The sequence below is a fragment of the Carassius auratus genome, chromosome 8 (genome assembly GCF_003368295.1).
Source record: "Carassius auratus strain Wakin chromosome 8, ASM336829v1, whole genome shotgun sequence".
Classification (NCBI taxonomy): domain Eukaryota; kingdom Metazoa; phylum Chordata; class Actinopteri; order Cypriniformes; family Cyprinidae; genus Carassius; species Carassius auratus.
Window position 1 is genome coordinate 5,862,074 of NC_039250.1, and position 16,106 is coordinate 5,878,179.

At 34.9% G+C, this 16,106-nt stretch overlaps 1 long non-coding RNA gene across 1 annotated transcript; it reads left to right on the forward strand.

The window, feature by feature from the left end:
- Positions 1-9,844: 9,844 nt before the first annotated feature.
- On the forward strand, positions 9,845-12,648 carry LOC113106718 (uncharacterized). The gene is made up of 3 exons (XR_003292556.1): positions 9,845-9,993; positions 11,233-11,414; positions 12,311-12,648. It is a non-coding gene; the product is annotated as an uncharacterized LOC113106718 (long non-coding RNA).
- Positions 12,649-16,106: the final 3,458 nt, after the last annotated feature.

The following is a 16,106-nucleotide window of genomic DNA, read 5'->3' on the forward strand; positions in this document are numbered from 1 at the left end:
ATGATTTCTGCTCGAGTCTCGTCAGATTGCATCGGCTGTGGGGATGAAGACGACAACTCCCATAATACACACTCAGTCACGGCTTCATCAAACTACCTGGTCTTTGTTTATTTTGAATAAGCGCCCTCTAGAAGCGAAAAATTACACATTGTGCCTTTAAATCTGAAAAAGCATGAAAACGCCTCAAAAACGCATAAATTGACCAAAAGTAAACAAGGTACAAAAAGTAATGCAAAAGTTTTTATAAAAAGTAACCAACACAATTAGTTACTTTATAGAGTAACATAATATAGTAATGCATTGCTTTTAAAAGTAACTTTCCCCAACACTGGCAACCGCATGGAATGCAAAAAAATCACCCTGAATGGTGACATATTAAAAACCACTCAGAAAACCTTTACTATTGAGTCACAGTTACCCTAGTAACCACTGAATACCATAGCAACACAGTGACAAACACTGCCAACTTCTTAGCATTAATTAATTTGCAAGGCACTCATATCTTTTTGTGAAAAAAAAAAGTCTAGGTATGGATTCACACTACTAATGTTGCATTTTTTCCCCTGAAATGTTCTTCCACAGTACATTTTTGTAACAGTTTGAATTAAATTACAACAAAAAAAGAAAACAAAAATTGTGTACATTGATGTCAGTGTAGCAATGTGCCAGTCATGTGTGAAAAGAATAGCTGCCAGCATCATCCTCTCAGGAGCACATTTCCATTTATGTGTGATTCTAATTAGGCCGTGATTGACTTCGTAAATTTCTCCATAATCACAGCTCATTTTCATTCTGCTAAACTACACATTTGTGTCCTCATTTCTGTGAGCTCAGAAGCGCAGTATGCAGCAGAATGGGATGTGTCTCCCACGGCAGACCGTGAGTCAGTGAGCCTCAGCATGAAGCACAGCAGTGCAGGGCAGCAGGAGAGCTGGGATTGTTATGGTTTGCAGTGGGTGGATAAGGGTCATACAGAAGTGTGGCAGGGGCAGGAAACAGGTGTCAGAAATGACGCAGAGAGAGAGAGAGAGAGAGAGAGAGAGTGCTACTTTGTTTTTGTTTTATTTTCATTTTTTTTTTTTACAAAATTTGCTAACATTTTGCTAACAACTGTTCAGATATATATGCTTCTCCACTCACGCTGTCATTATCAGTCGACTTCCGATTTTCCTGTTTGTGTGGGCTGGCCAGGATATTTTCCTTCTGTGCGTCTAACAGGAAGAGAGTCGACTGGGGGTGGTGCTTTCTCTCTCCCTCTTCTCATGACTCATCAGAGCAACCCGCATCCACTCCAAAGCACACTGTGCTGTTCTGATTTCCTGGGCTACAAAAGGACACTCGCTTTTTCTCTCGCTCTGGCCTTTATCCCTCCCTGTGTCTTTCACAAAGACGTACACATTGCCTAATCGTTCTTTTTTTATGAGACGGATAAGCAAAAAATGGCTCCTAATGCCAGAACATAGTACATGGAATAATGTGTATAAGAATTATGCAAAGTCGGGCTGCTTTTGAAGTTCACAACATGACGCAACCCCTTTGAGTGCATGGGGTTTGAAACATAAAACTAAATGGCACAGTTCAGCAGAGGATTCTGGAAAGATGGATAATTGTGTTGCTAGGAGAGCATAGGGAGATTGTGTTTGTGCATACTGGTTTGACAAGAATAAACACGTTCAATTTATTGCCCTGCCATTGTGTGTCTGTGTGTTGTCAGAACTAGCAGTCCTGCTGGACTTGGCATCGTTTGGACTCAGGTAGACCTGTCGGCCCAGCGGCTAGACGAAAGCAGGGAAGCATTTTCATCATAATGAAGCCTGTTTCTTGATTCATGTCTCACCCAGAATCCCTAAAGAGCTTGTTAATTATTCAGACTTGAATAAAACCACCTGTCCCAAACATTATGGAGCTAGAAAATAACAAAGAGTTTAGAATTTTGTAAATATGAATTTATATATATTTATAAATATGTCATTTGTCAAAATGCATTTATATATATATATATATATATATATATATATATATATATATATATATATATATATATATATATATATATATAGATATATAGATAGATAGATAATGCTTTTACAATAACCAAAATATATATTTTTATTATAAATTACAAATTAAAGGGTTGAAGATGAATTCAACCCTTTTTCACTGTAAGTTCTACAAATCAATTTTTCATTTCTATAGCTTCATAAAACCGGATGCACAGCTCTGGTCCACGCAGGAAAGCGAGATGAGGAGGAGGAATGAGAGAAGAGGAGATTTACGTAGAGGTCTGAGGATCAGACGGTGACTGAACGAGCAGAATACTAATGCGATCGCGTGAGGAGAGCAGATCTCTCTGAGCAATTTTTTTTTTACACAGATGCTATTTTTTGTTCGTCATCCTCGCTAATACTGGTTCAGTGTCCTCTTCCTGCAGTCATCCACCACATCACAATGACGGCAGGCTCCACGGCAACCAGCAATTTTAAGCGACTGAGAAAAGTCACAGAGGGAACATAGAAACATAATTAGAATAAATTTTCAGCCACTTCAGTCTTACTCTAGTGTCAGAAAATAGGTTGTATTGATGTAACGCTCGCAGGTGTTATGCTCTTAGTACTCTCACTCTAAACAAGACATGAAAGGAAGTAAACTGTCATACAGGAAGTGGAGAGAATGAGGACTGGACTGTTTGTTCCCTATAGACATTTGATTCTGTAACTGTTACTGAAATCTCTCCACTCCATTTGTTGGTCTGCCTCACTCAGGCTTGAAACTGAAAGAGAGGGCTAGGGGATTTGCATTTTCTGAAGGAAGTTGTTCAAGGCAGCAACAGAATATCATAAGAGTTTAATAGAAGTTTAGGTTTTAGGCTGTGTTTCTGCGTAAATGAGTGCGTCAGAGTGTTGTCATGACACTCAATGCACGTCTATGCTGTCTACTGCACGTAGGAATCTATACATGATCACAGTGCAGTGTAAAGGCATCTATAAATGGTTGAAATTGCACAAGATGAGACCAATCACAGCTCAGTATGCAAATCGATGTAAATTATGATGCATTCATGTTGACCCTAGTCCATTTGTCATCAGAGTTCATGCTTGGTTGATGTGAAAGTGTTTTATACTACATCAGGTCTCCTTAAAATCTAGGTATAGGTCGCAGTTTAAATGCTATCTGAAAGTGATCCGCAGTTGTTGACATACAATATCATTTCCATGCTGCAAATAATGCTAAATTGTAGTACAATACATTTGTCATTGCAGCTTGTCTTCAGAATGTAAGCAAAGTTAACATGGGACATTTAAAACATAAAAAAAAAATGACCTGGCTGCAGACAATATTTTTTTTTTACAACATGTGAAATTAAGGTTTTTTAATATATCATGCCATAATAATTTTATTTTCATATATTGTGTACAGCATTGTGAAGTATATAGCACCATATACTGTTAATGTATTATTCCTCTAACCCATTCCTCTGCAGTACATCATTAGCAGAAAGAAAATTTGCTTTGCAAACCTGAAGTGACAAAAACATAGATAAAACAGTATGGAATCGTCTCATGCTGAGATGTTACCAAGAGACAACGATGAACAGCTGCCACTAGTGATAGTTATGAGGCTCAGAGACAAATGTGAAAAGATGAAGGCAGGGAGGGTGAAGGAATTTTTGAAAATGTTACCTACACTATGAAAAATGCTGGGTTAAAAATAACCCAGTGCTAGATGAAATATATTACAAACTCAAAAGTTGGGTTGTTTTGACCCAGTAGTTGGGTTAAATGTGCTATATATATATATATATATATATATATATTGTAAAAATATGTTGTAAAATAAGATTTATTAATATGTTCAGTAGATGAACGTTTATTAATAAGTTAAATAAATAATAATTAAATAAAAAAACATTAATAAATGTTCACCTTTTAATTATTGCTGATTATTGCTGATGCTGTTTGCTGATGCTATTGCTGTCTATATTAATAATTTTTAATTGACCTACTTTGGGTTCATTTTAAGCCAGCCATATAGCAATTTGTAAACAATAGTTGAGTTAAGTAAAACTAGACATAATGTTGGTTTAAACATTTAACCCAACGGCTGGGTCAAGACAACCCATGTTACACCCAGCTCTGGGTTGCTTTTAACCAAGCAATTTTTTGTACAGTGTAGAAATTGATTTATATATTTCATAAACAATTTGTGGACCAAAATTTCCCAGAACACATTTATTGTTTTTATTTTCAGTTAATTAAATGTGTTGATTATACATCCTCTTTATCCTGGACATGTCTTGGCAGGGATTTCTGTTCCCTAAAATGTACAGTTTTTGGCTTTGTTTTCATATTTACATGCTCTCTACACTCCTCATATATATATATGCAAATTTGCATTTTTTGACTGTTCTCTGTAGATTCCACCTTCTCGCATTCCACAATTGGTAAATTCTGAACAATGCATGCATGCTATTGATCAAAATGCTTTTCAGTCATTACTTTTAACTTGTAACATTTAAGGCAATCGAATTGAAACTCTTGAAATGAAAGAAGCTGGAAAGTTGACATTTTTCTAAATATCTATTTTGTGTTCCAGGAAGGACAGAAAGTCAAACAGTTTTGTAACAACATTCTTTCTCTTTCTTTCCTGAGTGAACTGTATCATCATGCCTTTAATAGTAACATATCAAATTGGATTAATATCAATTTTCTTGGTCAAAATAAGAGCCATATGTACGTTCATGAAGAACAAGTACAAAACTAATGATACTTCATACAAACAGATCTAGAATAAAAGAGTCTCCAAGAGTTACTCCAAATTGAACACATTTTTTTGTCCTGCACTCAATTATGCCTCTTGTCTTTTTCTTTGCCCTTTATAAATTAATAATCAAACTTCAAAAGAAAGGGTGCAGGGCTGATCTTGCAGTCTTCAACTATTACGTAACGACACAATGTCTGTAACCTGTCTGCAATCTGTTATATAAGAGGCATGAGGAATCATGTTAAATATGGAGAGGTTTGTTTGCGTGTCTTGTCAATTTGAGTTAGAGCAGACATTAGGGCCCCTGCACTTCAACTTTTCCAAGTATGTTCCATATTAATGAGGACTCCTTTGAACAGCACAGATTAGGCTTTAACAGCACAGATTAGGCTTTAATTATTCACATGCAATCCATTATATGTATAATCAGTAAAGCTATCAGTAAAATATTTACATATCAAGGACCAGGTGAGGAAAGTGAAGATTACAGAAGTGTTTATTTGGTACCAGGCTAATGAACAACATGGGAATGTGACTTTCTTTCAGACTGAATGCTCATTCTCAAAATTAGATATAAGGGATAATGCATGGCTAGCTGTGAAATAAACTATTTTAATACACAATGTGGAGGCCAAGAACCACTATATGCGATTATCTGTGCATTAAATGGTTTTTATGCATGCTAGCCAATCAGAATCACGTGTTCTGACAGACCATGTTATAATATATTCAGTATATGTTTATATATGTGTGTGTGTGTGTGTGTGTGTGTATGTATGTATATATATATATATATATATATATATATATATATATATATATATATATATATATATATATATATATATATATATATATATATATATATATATATATATATATATATATATATACACACACACACACACACACATATGCACATTTGAATTACAATACTATTTGCATAATAATCTGATGTGACCCATTTGCTCTTTCGGCTTCTTTAATTATACCATGAGCTGGACTTTTCATCCAGATCCATTAATTACTGACCTGCAATGAAATTACTCCTTTATATTGTGTTCTTGCAAAAAATGCTTCACATGAATACAAATGTGATGTTTTCACAAGAAGGAGAAAATGCAAAGCTGAGCCCAGAGAGACAAGACCAAGAGTATCTGTATCCTTAATGTACCTATGAACCAGCCATCTGATCTGTGTCTCAAGTACTTGTACCAGCAACGTGTCCAGGGAACAGAATGTTCAGAGGTTTGTAATTGATGTTAAAGCAGCATGGTTTGATGCTTTAGTTTCTGGTTAACAGTATGCTCTTTGTAGGACTGTGATGGCACACTTTGTTTTTAAAAGGCCATGCATTTTCAGAATGTAAGAGGACAGCTGATGCTGGTGATTTGTTCTTAGTTTGTTTATAATTACTGGCTTCATAGATACAAGCTTTTACAAAGCCTTGCTGAAATATTAAATAAGAGCCTGTTTTATGTTTCTTGTCTTGTTGAGAGATGGCAGACAGATTTTTTCAACAATGACATTGTCTTCCTCCCTTATGCATTACTGCAGCTGGTTCATGTTTTTTCCAACTGCTATTTAAACAGCTTTAAGCCATGTGACTGGCGCAGAGTGATGGAGGGCAAAATATTGACTGTAGAACTACAGCACAGGCCTGACAATTTTCCATCGGTTGTAATCCATGAATAATTCGATCACCTCTAACAAGAAGAAAAAAGATATGAGAACATATACATTGTATTGTATACATTGTCCACCACAATTTATAAATCACTGAAAATAGGTACATTCTAAAGTGCTCAATGGGGCTTAATGTAGGAAAGTAAGAGAGTGCTATTAAAAGATCAAATTCAATATACACCTTGTTGATGATGCAAACCCAGAATATGATAAAAAGCTTTAAAAATGCATGTTAAGTATTCCCTTCTTTAAGGGTTTTCTATGGGAAAATGCTTAGCATGTAAATTGTTCATGTTGCATTCATATTCTGGGTTCATGTTGCTGTACATAGTATGTATCCTTAATAATCTGAATACTAAATTTGTTATAAAACCACAATGTATTACAGAACATGAAGTTTTTTCTCTGTAATGGTTTTCTATGGGAAAATGCAATACATTCTAGGCACTAATTGCATTTTGCAACTGAATTACAAAAGCTATTTTTTTTATTTTTTTTACATTTTCAGCATGATTTTTTTTTTACATGCAATATGGTAGAACTAAGGCATTCATTGAATTAATTTTGAGTATTGCAAGTAGCATGGTTATAGGAATATGGTAATCATTTTGTATCATGATATATATATATGGTACTTTCTGTCACCATCACTTTATCAAACTACCACCAAAATACTTTTTTGTTAGATTAACCTTAGCTATCACTTGCTTGGTTGGTGTTTACCATAGTGCACAGGCCAAGACAGACAGAGCGAGAAAAGTTTAGCTCAGTGCTGTTGACTCAGAGCTGAATTGCACATGGATCTTTGTGTGTGAGAGAGAAGTGCCAGTGTGAGAAGGAGGTGCCAGTGAGGAAGATGTGTGAACTACACATCGTCATGCATCATTCAGCACTCTTATCTTGAAGATTAATGTAGTGGAGACTTGAGAGTTTGATTGTTTTCATATCTTGTTGAAATCTCAGTTTTCTGATCTACAAATCTTTGTATCTCAGACCATAAGTCTAAAAAAGATTCTTTATTAACATTCTTTACAAAGTGCATGATGTAAACTTTTCAGTTGAAAGATTGGGGTAAATTTTATGTCCTTTGTCTTCAGGGAATCGTGTATACAGTCGTGCTCATAAGTTTACACACCCCCCTGCAGAATGTGCAAAATCAAAATAATTGAAACAAAATAAGAGGGATCATGAAAATTGATGTTATTTTTTATTTAGTACTGTCCTGAATAAGCTATATCACATAACAGATGTTTACATGCACTCCACTAGACAATAATAACTGAATTTATAAAATGTATAAAAATGACCCCATTCACATACTATGTGTCATTTCCTGGATGATCCACAACTGTTTTATATTTTTTGATAATTGTTCATGTCAAGTCCCTTGTTGGTAAAAATAAATAGATAAAAGCAGTTGTGGATCATCCATGAAATTACACATAGCATTAAGATGAAAGGGTATGTAAACTTTTGAGTGGGGTCATTTTTATGAATTCAGTTATTATTTTGTCTTTTGGAGTATATGTAAACATCTGTTATGTGAAATAACTTATTCAAGACAGTACTAAATAAATAAAAACGCAATTGTCATGATCCTTCTCACCTTGTTTCAATTATGAATCTTTTGCACATTCTGCATGGGGTTTGTAAACTTATGAGCACAACTGTATATCTTATATACTGGTAGCTTCTAAAGGGAAGTCCTAAATGAAAAAAAAAAAGAAACATTTACATATCATTATCATCATCTTGTTCAAAAGTGATGAAAAGTTAATGTTTTTTTACCTTTTGTAATATATCGGTATTTTTATAAAGCATACAAATATGCAGAAAATGCTAGAAAACCAAAGAATGTGCCTGGAGGATATTTCTGAAGAATAGGAGCAGTTTAACTGTTCAGAACAGGAAACAGTTGTTAATCATGCAGGTAACAGCATATTGAACTGGTTGATTTGTGTAAATTCAGTCACGCTGTTTTGTGGACTTGTCTTATGCAAGGGGTATGTAAACTTGTGAGCAGAACTGTGCATGTGTGTGTGTGTGTGTGTGTGTGTGTGTATATATATATATATATATATTGTGCTGGGATTATGCTGGGATAAACCCATGATAAACCTGTGATGAACACTGAATATGACCTGCTGTGATCTGGTGTCTTTTCTTTTCCCACCAAAGGTCTCTAACCCAGATAACCATGTTGTAATTGCAGGCAAAGGGAGTTCCCAAACTCTGGATCCTGTTTTCCCCTTCTCCATTTCACATCATTGTTTGCTGTAGCAGCCGGTCATGCTGGATGGTCAGGAGGTCTCACCACGGCCTGCCCTTATTTTCCCACCACACTCAGAACATTGCCTCGAAGGAGTGACCTCACCTATTGTTCGACCTCACACTGAAATGCATTGAACGCTTGAGACAAAGGTTACATCCTAGTTTGCCTCCGTACATCCCTTATGAAACAAAAATATATTGCAGTATATTGGAAAATATCATGTAATATATTAGGCATATATTCTTACATATATTTATTTTTTCCAATATATTGCAATATATTGAAAGCGGCAATCATTTGTATATTTTGCAATATATTATATAATATATGTGTCATCAATATATTATGAAATGTATTCAAATATATAAAATATTAGAAATAAAAAGGGAAAATAATATATTACAATATATCACAATATATTTTAAGAAATATATTTGTAAATATATTTTCCTTTCGTAAGGGATTGCACAACAGCTGAATGAAAGCTGCAGGAATTTAGGTTTTAATGTTTTTTAACATGCAATATACAAAATCAGACATGTAATGCAGAAGTCTACAAAATACAATGCTCTGCACTCAATATACTTTTAGCATTATAAAATGCACTAATGGGATTTAACAAGATCTGCTTTACATTCCTGTTGCACAGCACATCAAACTTAATTTTTTGGTATTTCAGCTGAAACGGAAGCATACAAAACAGAAAGAGTTTATCGGCTACCTCTGTCAAATAGAAAAGGAATGGAATCACAGTGATCTTAAGAATGAAAAACAGTCATGCTAGTTTCTGTCTACATAGCTGTATCACTGCATTGTTTGAGGTTACAGTAAACTCATCTGATGGATTGCAAACTACTCTTAATCAAGTTAAGTTACATTCCATACTGTCATAATACATTCCATAAACTTCTACGGTTATTAAACTTTTGTCATAAAAATCTCAGCTAGACATGTTTTCTTGTTTTCTTTTCATTTCAACACAAGCCAGTAAATATATGCAAGACAACAAGCTCGCATGAGGAGATGACATCATTCAGCGCATTAACGGCTTCCCCGTTTGCGCTCGGAATGTGATGATGACTAACCAGTGTGCGCACAGTTTAATTTCAGTCACACGTTCCTGCATGGTGCTTTCTCAGGACATTCCCACATAAGTGAGCTCACACCAGGAACACAGATGGCTGATCTTTAGAAATGTTTTTCAACTTAAGAAGCAAGTTCATTGATCTTTATTTGAACTTAAAGTGCATTTATCTCAAACTAAATTAAAAGAGGTAATTCTTCCAAAAATTTATCTCTCTCTCTCTCTCTCTCTCTCTCCTTCTGTCTGACTGTCTATCATTTTATATTTCTATCTTTCTATTCTGTCTGCCGTTCCTTCTATGTATCGATTTGTCCATCCATCCATCGTTCTATCATTCTATTTCTACACTTTTACATAATCCATCTGTATAGTATGTTCATAGGACACCTATCTGTATATCATGCTGATAGTATTTATAATCTGTAAATTATGTCCATAAGACTTATCTGTATAGTTATTGTACATATTGTAGACCTTGTATATTCTGTACTTACTGCTAATTGCACTTCTGGTTAGATGCTAACTGCATTTTGTTGCCTTGTACCTTACATGTGCAGTAGTAATAAAGTTGAATCTAATCTAATCTAATCTAATCTAATCTAATCTAATCTAATCTAATCTAATCTAATCTAATCTAATCTAATCTATTCTATTTGTGTTGATCTGTCTGTCTGTCTGTCTATCCATTCATCACTGCAAAAAATATCAAAATGCATTTATTTTACAAGTAAAATGACTAAAGATATGTCTTGTTTTCTGAAAAATTATACAACATTTGTTCGTTTTTTTGCTCAAAACAAGCTAAAATATCTGCCAATGGGGTACAAAAAAATTCTAGTTTTTAGCCTTTAAATTAAGATTATTTGTCTTACCCCATTGGAAGATATTTTTGTTTGTTTTAAGCAAAAACAATTAAAATTGTTATACTTTTTTTAAAACAAGACTTAATATCTTAAGTCATTTTACTTGTCAAGTAAATGCATCTTAATTCAAGAATCCTTAGATATTTATACTAGAAAACAAGACAGAAATACTAAGATTTTTTTTTTGTAGTAATCTATTTGTTGTTCTGTCAGCTGTTCCCTCTTTGTATCAATTTCTCTATCTATCCGTCCATTGTTTTATCATTTTACACATCCATCCATCCATCCATCACTCTATTGTTCTATCAATCATTATATTGTTCTGTCTATCTGCAGCTACCTAATTCTGTTCAGTGGCAGATTCTTCAAAATATCAAAAGAAGTTTGGAGTTTAAAAAGGCTTACATTGAATTAACCTTGCCTTGATTGAGATATCTGGGGATACAATCCTGACTCTCACAATATTAAGATAACTTAAACTGGCACAACATGTACAAATAGGCATTCCTACACCTACACTGGCAGTGCACATGTAATCACATTTGACCAAGGTCTGAATTTCCCAGCTATAGCTTGCAGTGGTGTGATTCATAAAGGACTGGCTGAGAGAAGCAGTGTGGACACAGGAGACCGCAGGCTAGCATTGCAAACCTGGTCTTTATGAGGGATCCGATCTCTGTGGATACAGCAGGGAGATTCACCATCCCACATTCTCTCTGAAGTTCCCGTGAATCAGACGAGAAACCCGGTAACCTTCAACTGTCTTTCACTCTTCCTCAACTTCTTCACAAAGTCTCAACTAATTTTACTTCATTATAAATTCACAGGGTCCAGGACAAATTTTATAGGATGTGAATGTGTAATGTAGATTTTTTTTAATTCACAAAGGATGCATTAAATTGATCAGAATTGCCGTTTATAATGTTTTAAGAGATGTGTAATGTTTTTAAGAGATTTTCATCATGAATTATTGATATACATTTTAACTTCCTGTTAATCAAAGAATGGTTAATGTGGGGAAAATGGATCATAGTTTCCATAAAGATATAATAACAGCACAGCTGTTTAGAATTCTAATAATAACACATATTTTTGAGCACCCAATCAGCATATTAGAATGATTTCTGAAGGATTATGTTACACTAAAGACAGCAGAAAATTCAGTTTTGCCATCAATTAAATAAATGACATTTTAAAATATATTCAAATAGAAAATAGTTGCATTAAATAATCAAAAAATGTAATACTTTTAAATAATGTTTCATCATATTTCTGTATCCTGACCAAAGAAATGCTGTGTTGGTGAGCATAATTCAAAAACTTTTGAAAAAGAGAACAGAATGTTCATCATGCTAAATTAACTGAACACCTTATATTATAAATAAACCCAAATGCTATTCTAAAAACCCATTAGCAATTCTGGGGAAGCCGTGGTGAATTATCCTACTTGGTGGGCTACAAATTGACATCAAGATTTAATAGCTCTACATCACTGAATTACATGAATTACCACATGGCTTTTAAAAAGAACATGTGGGTAATGCTAAATGGAGAAGGGATACAGTTAATAGTCTTTTACAAATGAATAACCACATTTGCCTAATTGAAATCTTGAAAATGCATAAGGCTGCTTTTGTGTTGTAGGTCTTGTTTTTGCATTGATAACAGGAAGTGGGTGTTGCTTTTATTCCGTATTTGTGCACAAATGCACACACTCGACTCTCAGTTGGGATTAGGGAGTAAAGGAAGCTGGAAGCATCTGCAGAGGATATGTGTGGCATCCTTCCTCAGTGGTCCTGGAAACAGAGGAACGGAAACCTGGAGGAAGTTCCCCCATGTGACAAGTCCAAAGGAGGACGTCAATGCAAAATAGCAAAAGGAAAAAAGAAGCTCAAAACCATGAACAAAGCTATCTATCTATCTATCTATCTATCTATCTATCTATCTATCTATCTATCTATCTATCTATCTATCTATCTATCTGTCTATCTGTCTATCTATCTATCTATCTATCTATCTATCTATCTATCTATCTATCTATCTATCTATTTTTGATCTGAAATTAAATATTGTTTTGTACCTGGAATGTGTTTTTTTGTTGTTATTGAGATATTTTAGGGGTTGCATGGGACTTATGTTGTTTGTAAGCGTTATCTAGGGGCAAAATGGTCTCACAAAAGCTATATCTGGGCCACTGTCGCATTTATCAACACAATGAATTTGGACAGCTTTGGGAAGATAAGGGATGGGAAACTGTCAAACAGGAAGCAAGTGACAATCTGTTGATATTTTCTTGCTGTGATGCAGACCCTATTTTAAGCTCAGTCCGCTGAGTGTTAGGACTACAAATCATCATTGCGTCATCTTGTCACTAGAAAGTGCAGTAAAACTGTACAACTGAAACCTCACTTCCTTTCACCTGCTGCTAATGTTATACCACAGGAGTGGATATGCATTACTGAAAACATATTGAACTAGATTACATTGCCACCATGATCTCTGGATGATGTAGATGCTAACTAATTCTTGTTGGGCAAAAAGTATTTATTAAGTATTTGTACATAAAGATCTTGAGCCTACATGTAGATCTTGCAGTTTATATGACGTACTCTATTTTATCTATTGCCATCTGAAAATCTAAGTTTGATTGCTTAGAATAATAATAGAACATATGAAAAATAATCTGACTGAGATTCATGCCAGTGAATGCTAAAGTGCACCTTCGTTTTGGTCTGTGCCCCCAGACCACAATTTCTATATATAAAATGGAACATATATAAAAAATAATTATATAAATCATTAACAGAAAAAGGGGCTGGTGTAGCCTTGCCAAAGAGCCTGACAAAACAGATGTGACACTTTGACATGTGTGATGATAACCTCAGTTAGGCAGGGGACTTTCTGCGTTTTCCTGCTCCAGGGGTCATCAAAAGCAGGACAAGGTGTCCTGAGACAATGCTGTCAAAGATCAGGTCAGTTTGAAGCGTTGCAGCAGGACTTCCTAGCTTCCGCTAGGAACAGAGTCCAGGACAATGGTGTGAAATGTTACCAACACCCAGCTCAGTGTACTTTGAATGCTTATACATGTTTAAGTCATCAACTCACATTGAATTGAAAGATAAAATTTCAAATAAATGTTTTCTTCTGTTCATCAAAGAATCCTTACTGTAGACTTCAGCAATGGCTACAGAATGTCAAAAACATAACCAAATTGGTTGACCAAATGAAGACAACTTGGCCATGTTGGTCCACCAGCTAGACCAAAACACCACTAACCCTCATAAAGTGGCCTAGACTGACATGAAATGAATGCTGGTCTTTTCAACAGGGTAAAGTTTGTTTATATTTTCTGCTTAAAATTATAGTGGTGCTTATGTGCCAGTGCACAATATAAACAAATCATGAGAGAGGAAATGTGCTCAAAAACTAGCAATTAGTGTATAACCCCGGTGAGAAGAACGTGTTGCTAAAATAAAGCCCTTCTGTTTCTCACGGATAAGGGAGGGCATGGTTTATATTTAGCATGTCTGAAGCAAAATCACATTGTTATATTTCAAGCTGAGATACCCTGCAAGGGGTTTGAGTATCTTTTTTTCTATCCTTGTCAGTTGTTTTATGTAGATACATGGTACAGATGATTTGGTCATTTTAAGTTCCAAGGTTAACCTGTATAATCTGTATATAAGGATAATCTGTATATAAATTGCTCTAGTGAATGTTTTAAATAATGTTCATAAATGTACTGTAAAAATTAAAACATTTAAAATCTCATTGCATTTCAATTTGACTGAATAATAATAAAAAAAGCTAAAAACCATATAGTATAATTATGACTGGTTTGAAACAGAAATCGTTCAAGATGAATAAATTTACTAGGTTCATTTCATTAAAGACCAGGTCAAAACTACTTCACATGCAATAATGGTTTCATTCAGACTATTATAAGAATGTGATTTTAGTAGTCAATATCATGCTCAACCAAACAGTAAATCTGTATTAAATATGCATGACCTTGTACTAGTACAGTCTGGGACTGACGTCATTGCAGAACAGAAAAACATATCAAGTCAGTTCCTGTGAACCGAGGTCAGAGTAATCAACAGACAACCTGGCAGAAATGAATTATAAAAGCAGTGATTTTAACACAGTGCTACAATGGTTTAAAGGGGCCATATGATGCTGCTAAAAAGAACATTATTTGGTGTATTTGGTGTAATGAAATGTGTTTATGTGGTTTAAGGTAAAAAAAAAAAATATTTTCCACATACTGTACATTATTGATTCTCCTCTACGCCCTGCTTTCTGAAACACACCTATATTTACAAATCTCAACATTCTGAAAAGTGGGGTGTGCTATGATTGGCCAGCTATCCAGTGTGTTGTGATTGGCTGAATACCTCAAGCGTGTGAAATGTTGCACCCCTTAACATATTGTGATCCCCTGTCTGGCCAGAGCGATGAGACATAAACATTAAACCCCATTATAAAGTGATATAAACATAATTTCTAGTGGTGTCCTCTTTTTTAAGGCCAAACAAAGTAGATCACTTTCTCAATGAAACAGCATCACACATGTTGGTTTGAGTGAGCGAAGGCCGGAGGCTTAGAGTGAGCCACGGCCGGCTTGAGAACAGTGCAGCTGGCGGATTCTACGAAGGAGCTTGCTGCAAACACATGTGAATATATAGGGCTGGACTCCGCTTCATCCACAGTGAAAGCCGATTGGGTGATCCACAGTGCAAAGTTGATGTATTTCCTCAGCGACCAGCACAAATCAGCTCCAGCCATGATGAAGCAGATATCATCCTCTTTTGGAAGGCCAAACAAAGTAGTTTCACTTTCACAGTGAAACACACAGCATATAAATGACATTACAATACTACAACAAGAATTAAAGGTATGCATTCTCTTTGCGTTAACATCTGGGCAGCTTTATGCAAATCTTCCCACATAGTGAGGTAGCGATGTGGGGGCATGTTAGAATAAACTGTGTGTGGATGAGTCTTAACTTTTATGAAGAATATCTCTTTTGATTTGAGACTTTAGTCTTTGAAACTTTACAGATCTTCTTTATGCACCAAGAGCTTGTAACATTCCAAAGAGAAAGGAAAAATTTTAATTGCATCATATGACCCCTTTCAGAAACAGAAGCTGTGCCTTTTTAAACATATGACAAACCTTTATAAAAATATATATTTTTATAAGATACTTTTATTAAGATACTGGAAAAGAGTGAACTGTCAAACAAACAAATACATGAACTGATTCTCTTCTGGTAGAACATATCAAATATAACATGAAACATGGAATAAGTGCCTAGATGTGCAGAGTGTTGGCTACTACTGCCACCCTGTGGAATAATGCTACCAGGACATTTAAAGGTTTATATAGGCTCGCTGCCTACTTGCTGTAGTGTTGTTTATGCAATGGCAACTAGCTG